Genomic DNA, 14,683 nt, shown 5'->3' with positions numbered 1-14,683 from the left:
TCAGAAGTGCCGATGCTTGACAATGAATACATTTTATTTACATTAAAAGCGTTGAACAATACAAAGTACAATTTTGGGTATTTATGTATTTTTGGTACCGTGCTGAAATAATATTGTTTTTATTTACGAAGCCATTATGACCTTCGAGAGGAAGAATGGTTTGTCATTATTAGAAAAATTAGCGTGAAACTTGAATTTAACCTGTAAACACTATTTGCAAATACCGCGGTGCCAAAAATGCATAACCAATGTAGAGGATGCATATGATAGCAGAGCTCGATATCATCTGCCATCATATGCATCTGAGCAGGCTGAAGCTCAGATTAGTTACTAAACAAGTTTATTTAATAATGAATAAATAACAAAAATTACAGGATATAATGATTATTATTTGATTTTTTCTAGATTTCTTAAACATGGGTATGACTACGGCTTTACAAACGTCACTACATAGGAACGATTTTTGTCTCGCATTTACGTTATTATTATATGCTGTAAAAAAATTGTAAAAATTATTAGCAATTTATTTAAACCTTCTTTTAAAATGGTAAAAAAGTTAAGGTGATAATATCAAATTGCAATTATGCTAACAGTTATATCTCATAGAATTAGCAGATCTCTCGACAAAGGCTTTATTTCTAGGGCAATTGCTCTTGACATATCAAAGTCCTTCGATAAGGTATGCCATAAAGGCCTACGTCACAAGATTTCCAGCTACGGTATAACTGGAAATGTTTTCTCTATCATTAAATCATTTCTCACTGATAGGCTCATAAGAGTAGTGGTTGAGGGACAGAAATCAGAGGCTCACAGTATTAATGCTGGAGTACCTCAGAGGTCCATCCTGGGCCCAACTCTCTTCTTGATCTACATCAATGATCTCCCAAAACACGTACTAAAATCATTCGTTGACATCTATGCTGATGACACGACTGTCTATGGCAACACATCAAAAGGTCATAAATGACAATGTTCTCTTTGATTCTCTCTCCGCAGATCTTAAGCGCGTGGTACAGTGGGGGAAGAGGTGGCTGCTTACGTTTAATGCATCTAAGATCAAGCTCCTATCATTACATCATAAACGCTTTGATCCCCACCTGGCATCGATTGAAATGAATGGCTATCGTCTAGGGGAGGCCCCATGTTTTGATAAGCTTCTGGGATTGACCTTTACTCCTGATCTGAAATGGAACACATACATCAAGTCTGTGGACAAGGTCACTGGGAAAATGGTGGGATCCTTCTACGGCTCCAGAAGATATCTCGCTGCCGATGCAATTCTCTATCTATATAAAAGCCAAGTACGTCCAAAGATGGATTACTGCTGCCATATCTGGGAAGGAGCTGCTAAAAACAGCCTATCCTGTCTTGACAGAGTACAAAATAGACTTCGTGGCTTGGTGGGGGATGCCCTTTTCTCTTCCCTGCAACTCTCTCCCATAGAAGAGATGTTGAGAGCCTGTCTCTGTTTTATCGTTATTTCCATGGCAAGTGCTCGTCTGAGCTCCATTCTCTGCCCCCCTCGCCAATCTTTCACGAAAAACACCCGACTAACTGAAACCACTGTCAATAATTTTCCCCACGCTTTATCCGTGCCTAAATCAAAACGTATATTTCATGAACAAAGCTTCTTTCTTAGAACTGCACGCCTGTGGAACTCTGCCGCTTGCCTGTCCCTCCCCACCCGCCTTTAACTTTGATGTCTTCAAGTCCAACACAAACAAATGTAAGTAATGGCACCTTATCAAATCTCCAATACTAACTATTACTACGATACTATCCCATTGATTACTGTAAACACAAAAACCCTTATGCCAGAGTGGTTTCTGAGCCTTGATGAGTGGTGACCACCATGCAAACACAAAACAAGTGTTACATACAGGAGGGTAAAGCTGTTGTTAGCGTTCGAGGAATATATTACACTTATTAAAAAATAAAACAACTGATTAGGCTACTTTGACAGTAGAGACCTTAATAATTAAATATTTGGCCAACAACAGCAATAATAGCCGTATTTGAAATTTTTACACAGGGGGTGGGGTACATGCTACCACAGAGCAACGCCGGTTCATAGGTCCTCTTTGTATAATCATTACGAGATCTGCATTAATCACAATATATTGAAGTGTATTTTACGACCGGACAATGCTCGGCGGCCTGCTAGTGTATATATATATATATATATATATATATATATATATATATATATATATTATACACACACACATACACACGTGTATATATAACTTTTTCATAACTGAAAGACTTAAAAACTTTTAGAACGAAATAAATAAAACGAGTTCCAGACGAAGGTTTAGCTTCAAAGTGAAGTAAATTGAACGCCGTGCAATGGAAAGTGATTCCATTCTAGAGGATGCGTCTCTTCCTTTCATCCATGTATTAATGCTTCATCCACTGGCGTCATTTACAAAGAGGCGAGTGAATTGCCGACATCGATTAAGGATCATGTCGTATCCGTTCCCTTTTTGTGCTGCTTCCTTTCATCCAGCATCAATCGACAAACTTCAATGATCTTTTTAAAAGCATCAACTTTAATTTAGATGCAATCTTTTATTAAATTTACGTTCCTGTCTGAATTAGCTGCGTGCGTCAGTTATAAATTAAATTCGTAAAGAATGACTTTTATTAAGCGATAGATCAGTAGGTATCTCGTAAGGATGTCATAAACTATTCGATCGGATTGTTTATTAAATGAAAATCATTTAACAAATGTACACGTGGTAAGCTTGTGGATATGTATAAACCGATATTGTGAATTTTAAATGATATTACATCGATAATGATCAAAAATAGTTGGGCAAATAAGAGTGGATAAATTATATAGAGGTTCGTGGAATGCTTAAATGTGATATGATCGTCCCAGGGGACGGTTGATCTCCTCAAAAGAGGGAACGAAAACTTAAAATTCATTAGAGAAAACGAGCAAACGTGACTCTTTATTAAATACTAGTGTGCCCGGATGACAGCAAAAATCCCTGCTGAGAAAAAATAAAATATATTAGTTTTACCCGTCAACAAACCATGTTATTTAAGAGTTGAACGAAAACATTCTGTGAGCCGGTGCAAATAAGTGATGATTCCTGTTTTGGAGAATGGATGTTTACTCCTTGAGAACAGCTCATCTTGACCTCGGAATACGGGGGTATGAAAAACGACTGCAAAACTTGCAGATGCATGCGTGGAAGGACACCCCGCACACACACTTTCCTGAGGAAACCAATCGGAACATGCCGGAAATTGACGCTGTCGTGGTTGAGTGGTTGGAGGGACAACTCCAGTTCACCCCACCCTGGCATACATAACCGAACGCAGAAACGAGAAAAAGAATTTTCTGAAACTTGAGATTGAACGAGCTTGAAACAGCTTGCGAACCGAATTATCGCTCCCACGTCTCAACTGCTACGAGAGAGAGGGAGAGAGAGAGAGAGAGAGAGAGAGAGAGAATGTGTAAAAATTAATTGTAAACCCAGAGAAATCGTGACTTATATAGACTCATTACTATTGAACTGTAAAGAACAATTATTATACGCACATACACGGATATATATATATATATATATAGATATATATATATATATACATACATACATGCATATATATATATATATATCTTAAGATAGTGACTTGGACAAGATCAAAGGCCACATGAGTCGAAATTCAATCAATAATACATATTCTTGAGAAGCGAATTCACTGCTTATGAGATGTTAATTCAGATCAGATGCCAGAACACTAGAGATGTACACAGTCTTGCTTATAAAATATCACATCGGCTGATCTTAGCAATTAATTAACATCTATTCGTGGAGAAGTTAAATTCTGTCAAAGTGACCTTCCTAGCATTAAACGGCACATAGTCTGACTGCAACCAAGTGATTTATATAATATATTTAGTAATCAATCTAGTATTCAAAAAGACATTAGAATATTGAAAAATATTTAACACGGATTTTCAAAGATATACTCTTAGAGAATAATTATTTGAAAAACATCTGTCATTGATTAGTAGGAATCTGAAAATATAAAAAAACTATGTGAAGTAAATTTATACAAAACGAACTAAAACCTAGAACTCTCCACAGACATTCCTTTGCATCTGAGTCACACTTAAACGCATATTATATATATATATATATATATATATATATATATATAAGTTCCCTGACTAGGGCAATGAACGCCGCTTTTCCCCACTCCCGCTACATCCCATCCCCCTAAACTGGACACAGTGGGGTGCTTCAGTGCCATATATGTCGGTGCAGTTGGACTGGGCTGGCTTTTCCTAATCGATTGAGGGTACTGGATTGACAGTTCCTGGCTGCTGTTTCCGACTGGTAGTACAGGGGCCCTAACTCTTTGGTAGCGCTTAGAGCGGCTGCTCCATCAACAGTTGTAAAATATCGGGGTGTTTGTAGTGCCATGTCGCGCATGGAAAGGGACCCTGCACTCATCCCCGGTGGGCTATCCTGAGGGCACAATCCTGTGGGTGAGGATAACTGATGGTCTACTTGTATTGCATGTCTGGTATTCTGCACAACTACTTGTCCGGCACCCCTCACTCACTCACCCTACTCATCTCCCTTCATAATGACCCCGCTAATTTAGTCCCTAATAGTAGCCCCCTGCTTCAAAGTGACACTGTGCCTTGTTTGAGGTGAAAATTGAATTTAAAAAAATAAATAAAAATACACCTGGCATTCCTTTTTTTAAAGATTCAAGCAACGGCAGACAGTCCAGAGTTTCATCTCTATATCTATAAAGTGAGAATGTGCGTGAGGAGACTTCTAAACCTATATACCCAACGATGTTTTTCTACTTATTTGAAATAAATGTATAGGATATTCAGACATGTGGAAAATGTTAGCCGCTGTTCGGCCGGAAACAACATGCTGTGAAGGAGTCAAAATTGAAAAAGTGGTACGTGGCGGTCACCAGATTTTATTTGTTAATCAACTGTTTCACATTATGCGTATTTTATGACCGGACAACGCCGGGAGGTCTGCTAGTTATTATGTGGATACAGCGTGAGTCAGAAATAAGCGTTTTTTTTAATGCTATTACAGGGACTGGAGAAATCAATGCAGACACCTTGGGAATTTTGCATCAATAAATAGATGTTTTAAACCTATACACATTATCAAGATGTAGAGTTATAGCGAAATACGAGTCATTTTGACGTTGTTCAAGGAATGTTTACATGGCCGTTGAGAAAAAAACTGTACTGGTGCAACACCTTTTGTTAAAATGTTTTTGATTATAATGGAGGGTAAATATTTATTTTCAGTAAAAATTATAGAAAAATATAGCACAAGGCCGAAGATTGGAGGAAGGGGAGGGGGATGGTCTTCACGGTCTAAAGCTAACTAATCTAACCTAGCTCGTTCCTACTTTCACCACACTACCACATTCATTCTATACATCCATCAGCGTATCCATCCTTACTCAATCATCATAAAAAGACATCATACTATGAGGAACTACTTGAAACTCATGAAATATATGCTATAGGCACTTGGGGAATAAACATTTTATATACAAAATAAAAATTATATATATACATATATATATATAACTACTTAATTTACTCACATAAAATTAATATACGAAAGTATAGATTTATGCGTAAACTATACGTATTTACTTCAAAAGTGCTCAATACGTAGATAGAGCTAGTTAGTATGAAACGCGCAATATTCAGTGTAGCTTAATCGGCATATATATTTTATAAATTACTATATATATATATATATATATATATATATACAATGTTAGTAAAAAGACCTTAATCCCATTACAAACCTGCGGCAGATACGTCGATTTGCCAGTCGAATACTTCATGTGGACGCTTAATCAACAACACCTCTTACGAAACTTTCGCAAGGAATCGCATCTCTGGCAAATCAGGCGATCTCTCACCTAGTTGGAAAGGGGAAGGGGCTAAAGATAATCCGGCGCAAAAATAAAAAAAGGGCGATAACAATAACAACAACAATAAATAATGATAATAATAACAAGTACAAGTGACAGAAGCGCAAAAAAATAACATACCTTAGCAAAAATTATAATGGAAGGTATGACTACCAACATCTAGACGATCCTATTTATAACTATGGTTGGGGCAATCATCCAATGAGAAGCCTCCGACCTCATTATAAAAATATCGAATTTTGGATGCAAGTAAATTCGCTGTCAGTCTCAGTCTTGAAACGAATGAATTTGACTACATTGATTTACCGCCACCATCTTTTTTCTTAAGAATCACTCAACACTCGAGATTGTGACTGCGTTGAGTCTTTGTCTATTTGATGTACTACGGCCATCTGCGTTCACCATAATGTCTAAATACTAAACACCTTTTCTACCCACCTTTCAAACAATGCGTTTCAATTATTTTGTCTAAACTCGGAATACCAATTTCGAAAACACCTGCCCTTTCTTCCCCCACTCTGTACATATCGCAAATGTATTGAATGTGTTTTTCCCGAACCTATTTCCTTTACCGATATTTTCATTTTCATATTGCAAAAGTCCATGAATATATAGTTTAATACATGTTTTATTTGAATGGATGCTGTATGGAATTTTTTAATTTATTCTTATTGAGTTTGTTTACGTTATAAGGATTTCTTCGTGTTCTGTGATTATCTTATATCTTTATCTCTACCCCTTCATTTGAGGTATAACTCCTCGTTGCTATCACCATGGCAATGGTGCTATGTGTTAATATCCTGTACCGACGACAGGATTCGATATCAATTTAATATTTGGATTTCCTGGGGCGTATTTAGATAAACACATAATTCCGTCTATAGGTGAATCAGTAAATATGTATATACATCGTATATGGCGAAAACCAGTGTGTCAACGTGATTTTGCCGTATATACAGCACAATCACGTTGACAAACCGATTTTCGCCAGATCACCGAGGATAAGCAACGTTGAGCCTGGATGGGTGACCATTTGAAAAGTCTAGGCGTTGTATGTACCGCGCCGAGTCGTAGAAATTCTAAGGTTGGTGTCTGGGGGCGCATTAGTTCTCTAGGAGAGATGCCCCCCCAGTCTTCGTTAAAACATGCATCTAGGAGAAGGAAACTGATGTAAAACCCTGCGGTTTACTGTCCTTTAGCAGTCGTCTGCACAGACAAACGTTTAGCAGTAATAACAAAAAGTGTGGATGGATCTGCACAAAGTCTGCACCACTATAAACAAATCATTGCGTGGATTTCTGAGCAAGTTAATTGCTGTGGCGAAACCTCATTCGTCGAAATCGATGGGCGAGTCAATCAGATGTATCAGTACGTTTTAGCGAGACGATATGATCAGAGTGCTTTATTACGTCTGTAATGTTTTTTTCTATATTTTACAAATGACGTTATACAATTATTCGATCAGCCATCGATATCTACGGTTTCATGGAAAAATCGGAGAATAAACTGATAATGTGGAAAAATGAAATATGAACCACGAGTAACAGAGCCAGTGAGTTAGATCTCGCTCTCTCATATACAAGTGACATTGTTTGTGTGCGATACTGTCTCTATCGAACTACTCTATTACTCTTTTATCTGCACACTTGGAACTTTAAAGATAGAGGATTCAGACCCGTGGGACACATTCACTTGGATTTCCCACAGGTACAATTAGCTGATAAGTATTCACACATTTTTGAGAATGACACTTAGCAGACCTAAGTCGACTAAACGTATATCTTCTACGCATGCACAGACATACGAGTATACATTAAACAACATTATTTTTTAAGTTAAAGTATCCTTAGAAACTTCGCACGGATTGTAACGAACGATGTTACAGAGCTATATGTTTTGGTTTCGATACTAGCTAATGCCACCCAAGTCATTTTTTGTGTTAAAAAAATTTTTTTTTTTTACTTTTCTAATGACTACTATATATTGGCTACAATAAGATACTCAATAGAGAATAAACTCTATAATATGAAATCTTCATTAATTAAAATATCATACGTAAGGCCGGGAGGGGGGGCTGCGAATATATTATATAAATATAGAAACTTACAAAATATTATCTAGCCATCAGATTCAAAATCACGATAGTGAATACTTGTTATTATTGATCTTTTTTTTAACTTCAAGTGCCGGCGTTGCTAATCAACTTAAGCGGTAATTGGTTGCCAATTTTTACATTTCCAAGAATTGTATTTATTTTCGTTTGTTTTTGCCTGGAGGCATCTTTTTTGGTTCTGGAGTTTTGATGTTTTATTACACTTCCTAGTGATTAGAATACAACATCGTCGAAATATCTTACACCTTTCAGTACCAATATGTATAATCTAACTTTTATCGTATAGTATAACACACACACACATATATATATATATATGTGTGTGTGTGTGTGTGTGTGCGCGTGTGTGTTGAGACGATTAATCGAAATCGAAAAATACGGAACTTTTAGTAGTATCGCACTGGGTATCGGAAAAATGTGTGCCTATTTTCCGATGCCCGAAACGATGCTTTTAATTAGTTTTGTTTTATTTTCTTTTCTTTTTAAAGCAAAAGTTTTACTGCTGATATTCATGATAACATCATAATTATCTATTGAATTTAAACTACCAGTAAAACTAAAATCTATAGATTGTAGAAAACCTATGCGCATTTGTTTTTACAGTAATCGTGGAATATAACATCTTTATAGTTCAATATTTAGAGAATGATAAAGAATCGGAATCGGAAGCATGTAGTATTTGCATTCTTTTCCAGAATCATATTCAGAGGTCGAGGATCTTAAACGTTTTGTCGGCAACTATATCGATTAGATTTAATATTAATATACTCTCAGTATTAAAGACTTTGACATTTTCATTATTTTTGAAATGAATGTATTTACTGGTGTTTAGTTTTTATATGTATTATTACATCGATAGCTAGTTTTTATATTCTAGAATATTATATGAGAGAATTATTTTGCAACTATATAATCTACCGACTTGTTTTGCGTAGTATCATTATCATCTCGAAGACTACATTCGTAATGTAATTTGATGCTGTAAATACCACGCCTATGCAAAAAGTTTTGCCGGTTTGTGGAAAGAGCATTTGAAACCATGATGATTTATGTAATGCATCTTTTTATCACTTAAATATATCACCATTTAATAACATTTTACTTCAAATTATTAAAACAACATTCATATTGTTTTGTAATTCATGTTGATCCGAAGACGGCCTTCAGTAGTAAGCAGAAACGGAGCCATCTTCTATTATGATAACCATCGTCTTCAAAGCACTATTGACCAAAACTCTGCTCGAATTTGTTAGCTCGTTTGGATTACCACTTATTTCGAGAATAACCTATTAAGATCACCTCATATTAACATCACGACGAGACTGAACATATTTGAGTCATATTTAATATTAAAAAAAACATATATAAGCGGGGAATTTATAAGCTCGTTGACAGAAATCTCGCTATAGAGAGCAACATTGTTATTATGAAAAATCATTTCAAAAATGAAAAAAATAATTTTTGAGATGAAATTTTAAATCAAGAAATCATTTTGTGCTGACCTTATCTATTTATGCAGCCCACTAAAATGTGACCAAATTTTACACATTACATCTTTATGCATTTTTCTGTTTAAGTTTCTCTTGTTTCTTATGAGTCCATCGAATAAATAACAAGTATTGATTATTACTCGTAAATGAAACTTTGTAAAATATATTGGAGTTTTCATTTTGATAAAACGATTTTTAACATGATTAAAATCTTGGCTTTTTAAAGATAGTAAAACAGCTGTATTATTATTCATCTCATATTACTGTTCTCATATTGAGTGTGATTTTTACAACGTTTCGCTCGATGTAGGCTTCCTGTATGTTTCCGACCTTCATCAGGTGTATCCTGTCGACCTTGGGAATTTGGACGGAAACCTTTGGGAATTCGAACGGAAACCTCTATTTACATCACGGGGGTAGCGTTCTCTTGTTCCGTCAGCCATAACTTGATAGAGGTCCTAAGTAATTCGCAAATGTATTTTTTCGGTAGCCCACAATGAGGATTGAACCTTCAACCTTCAGGATAAAATCACTTTTACAATTGATTTTACCCATTACCCTAACAACTGCGCTACGGGTCCTAGTACGAATTTTAGGAGCCTTAAACTTATTTTTATTTCTAGTTGTAATTATAAATATCACTATTTATTACTAATTATTAATATATACCTATCTCTATACTTATTACTTGTATATATTATCTGTTGGTTATAATTACTGATTCCCATATCGCATTAAATTCTATACAAGGTTTACTTAGCAGTTGGTTATTCCTCAGCATATGTTCTGCTTCCTTCAATCATCTTACTCCCACCGGTCCTCTCTATAATTTTTACTTGATGGTAGATGGTTTCCATTTTTCTTTCCAGACATGATCAACTATACCTGACTTTTCAATCTCTCCACGTATTAAGACTTTTGGATGTTCTTCTAACCGTACTTTCAATGGACGGCACGTTTCACCTTTGTATAGTTTTCCACATTTACATGGGATTTCGTATACACAGTTCTTAGTCATGATTTTTTTTTTCTGTCGGGGCCTTGATTCCCACAAGCTCTTTCCCGAGTTCGGCCGAATTCGACAAGATACACCGCAAGAAGGTCGGAGGTTACATCGACGTAAACGTTGTGAAAATCACACTCAAGATGAGAACAGTAGTCCGATGAGTAAAAATAAAAATAACCAATCGTTATCTAAAAAATTCAGAAGTGAAATAGTTATTTACATATGTTCTGATGCTATATGATAACAGACGTAGATCTTCTGATTAAAAATGGTATGCATAAAGAATAGAAAATATTTACGGAAGCGTATGTTTTTACCAGACATATATATGCACACACATATGCTGCAGAGACAGGCACACATATATACATATGGACCATCAATATATTTAGAATAATCTTTCTTTTATAAATATATAAATTATGGAATTATCTTCCGTCCTGTTATTTCCATTTCGACGGCTACATTAGTAACATAAATATTTGGAGAAACTCAATTTAATTTTGGAAGATGACTCTAAACGATTCTCCTGTTTAATTCGTTTGGTTTACATCCGAGAAGAGAGCCAGCTTTTTCCTTTTATGTTTCCGAAGTTTTAAAGCGTATATTTTATGGCGACTCGTAGAGAAAATTGACCTTGCTCTAATAACTTGATTTCTCCATCTTTATGTTTTTCATTGTGTTTTCTTGTTTCGTCATGTGTCACTAACACAGTTACAGTGTTCTGCTTGTGTTCTTCTCACATGATGGCGAATCGATGTAGTCCGAACTACGTATATTTACGATAATTTATTTGCCTCATATATTTATCATATCTGAGGGGGGTGTAAACATGTTCTCACTATATTTGTGTATGTACCACTAGCTCTGTACATATGTTCCTGCCATCATTTTTATAAGCAGAGTATACTATCACATATGAAAAATCAAAAGATGCTAGGGGATAATGTGATAGTTTTTATCATACATACATACATGATGATGATTTGCAACGTCTTGTCAGACGAGTGCCACTCCCCCAGACATTTAAAATCCATGAGCCCAAATGCCTGAGGGAGTATCTATACAAAGATTATGTTACAGTGTCTTAGCTTTGTACGACAGCTAAGTCTCTCTCTCGGTTCAAAATGTTAAGATCCAGCAACAAACAAGAGCAAGATTACTGGTCTCCCGCTTTATAGTTTTTTAATTCAGAGATTTGCTTCTCCTAGAAAGGTTGCCTTCACCACGGCATACGGGAGCCCTCTCCACTCCAATACACATACACACACACAAATATACACGGTACATACATACATACATACATACATACATATGCCCCTTTCCATAATCCATGGTCCTGGATATAACCTTAAACTATATCCGATATTAAAACCCCAACTTGCGGGTTTTGTGGATTGTGGAGCCACCCTTTAATTGGAATTGCTCCCAGGTCCACTCTGACCCGGAGTGGTAGTACCTGGTACGGTCCAAACTATGGGTTAAATAGAAACCGACTTCATAAAAAAAAAAACAAGTATATTCTACTAAATATTTTTTTTTCCGAATCACTGGATTCGGCATTAAATAACCTGAAAAGGGTTGATATGCCGTCAAACAAAATCATAATCCATTATGTAATCTCAGTCGTATGTATGTTTTGTGTTAGGGTGTGTGTCCGCATACACATAAAAAAAAGGCATGAAGCAATTACCGCTAGGAAGAGCGGTCTCTCAGAGAAAAAAAAAACAATTAGAAAAATCGTCAATTATTTCATGTAAAAATGTCGTTCGTTTGTAAGGAGCGTCAAGAAAAATCATAGTTTCGACGCTGTTTCTGAATCGAGCATGCCCGGACGATCGATTCCTTCTTTCATTTTAACAAAATAAATTTGCAACGTGATAACATTACGCCGTCGTACAATAAGCTTAAACATGGCATTTTAATTCATGCAGATTGCGTAAGTATTGTTATAGAATCGATCTTCTGTTGAACATTATATATCCAAAAGAATGATTTCCTCGGTGGATTGATTCGCAAAATACATAAATAAATAAAAATAAATAAATAAATGAAAAAATAAATAAATAAAAAAAATAGTTTTATCTAGTTCATCAAATTCCGTCTGTGTTTGTTTACAATATCACGTCAGCTGATATTTGGGCTTGACGATCTTAAAAATAACCTTTCTCCTCTTATATGTAAACAATAAAGAAAAATATTTTATGAAACACTAGCCATGGTTAATCGGTGTAACGTAAAATATTCCCTTTAAAATTATTTTTTCTATAAGAGCAGAAAGACTAATTTGAAGATCAGATGTGTTCGATTTGTTATACTTATCGGATGAATTACTGCACAAAACACATCTAACAGCACTGCCAGAAATATAAATTAGCTTTGTGTGAAATTTGTAAAAGCCCCAGCCGTTTCGAAAACTATGAGAAAGGAAACACAACGTGACTTTTATATAATAGTAGAGACGTTGTACAATCGTACAATAAGTTTGCCTTGACGCTGAAACTCAATAGAATGCAAAGCAGTTATATACACCAGAAAAAGAATTAAAGTGTGCAATTTAAACGGGTTCAACTAGTTACATATGCCCGCGTGTGTGTGTGTGTGTGTGTGTTAAAAGCTGCCACTCAATTTTTCGAGTTAAACTTGTAATATTTCCGTCTTCATTCTTTAGAGTTGACGTGAAAATTCGCACCCCAAACATACATCGTCACCATAGCAGCAAAGCTGTAAACCGTTACTGAAAAACTGACACTAAATCAATTTAATCTTAAATAATGGTTTGCATTCTTTTATGGTAGGGACTGTGAAGATCTTTGTTTTTATTGATATCGACAACTCAACATCAGGCGGGTTTTCCAAAGGAAATAGAGTCGTCAAACGTAGTTTTGGCAGCAATAAATTTATTCTGAAGGAAAGTTAATGCTTAAGAAAAGAAAATAAGAAGAAAAAAAGCTTTTGTGAGAATAATTCAAGCCAATATTAATAATCTATGTGTGTAACTACCGTTTAAATTTAGCCGGTAAAGCATGTTGATTATGCTATACTGGCAAATATATTAAGATATTTCTGAGCGGTTTATCGCAACATGCGTAAATCAATAAAAGCGAAAACTACATACATAACATTGCAAAGAAATCTGATCAATTTTAAAATGAAACTTATCAAGAAAAATAAAACGTTTGTTTATTATAAGCTAATATTATCGAACGATTGTGTTATTAACAATAAATCCTAGTGATTATTGAATACCATTGATATTACGTAAATCGTGAACGTGACAGCGTATTTGAAATAGCAAATCAACATGTTCATCAAATTAAGGTGTGATTGGATAAGTGCTTCGTATTCAAGTTGAAAAGTAAAGTGCAGACAACAGCAGAATAATTACTTAAAAATAGCATTTAAGCATTAAATGATAAGCATAAAACGATGAAAAAAAAAGCATTAAATGACAATCATTGAATGATAAGCATCAAACAACTGTGGTACAATATACATGTCCCATGAATAAGACTTTCCGGTGAATCCAGATATCGGTATCGTAGATATCAGCGTCTGAATGTATCCACGTATGCATAATGTGAGAATTATATGTCGAACTCAATTAAAAAAATTTCAAAACGAACAAATCCGTATTACTTTTCAGAAATACGAATCATTTTCAAGCAATGCAGAATCTGATTTTCATTAGTAAGACTTTGAGAGAAAACTGTACTCTACATTAAAAAAAATATATAAATATAATAATATAATGGATTCCCTCGTCAATCTCGACATATGAGGTTCAGATAAATATTGCTGTTCCTGGTTATTTGTTCTTACACTCGCTCAGGCGAAGATGACACTTGATTCCTGCTAGAATCTTGCAAACATGGCCAGTGTAGATGCAGGTGCAAGGATTGAGAAAATTGAGAGAAATCCTTGCAGGTATATTTGAATTTGCTTTTTGTCTTAGCTCAGTTACCTTAAATTTGTGAATACAAGTCATGGAGAAGTGTTTGATTTGTCGGTGATACATACCCATCTAAGCGCTTCTAGCACTCGGTTCAAAAGTTCTTACAGCGATCTGAACAGCTGCGAGGTTAGCTTTCAATTTGCTTTGTAATAAAGCCAACAGTGTCTAAC

This window comes from Euprymna scolopes, chromosome 23, assembly GCF_053919585.1.
Source record: "Euprymna scolopes isolate OS-2025 chromosome 23, ASM5391958v1, whole genome shotgun sequence".
NCBI classification, from domain to species: domain Eukaryota; kingdom Metazoa; phylum Mollusca; class Cephalopoda; order Sepiida; family Sepiolidae; genus Euprymna; species Euprymna scolopes.
This window is presented reverse-complemented; position numbering follows the sequence as displayed.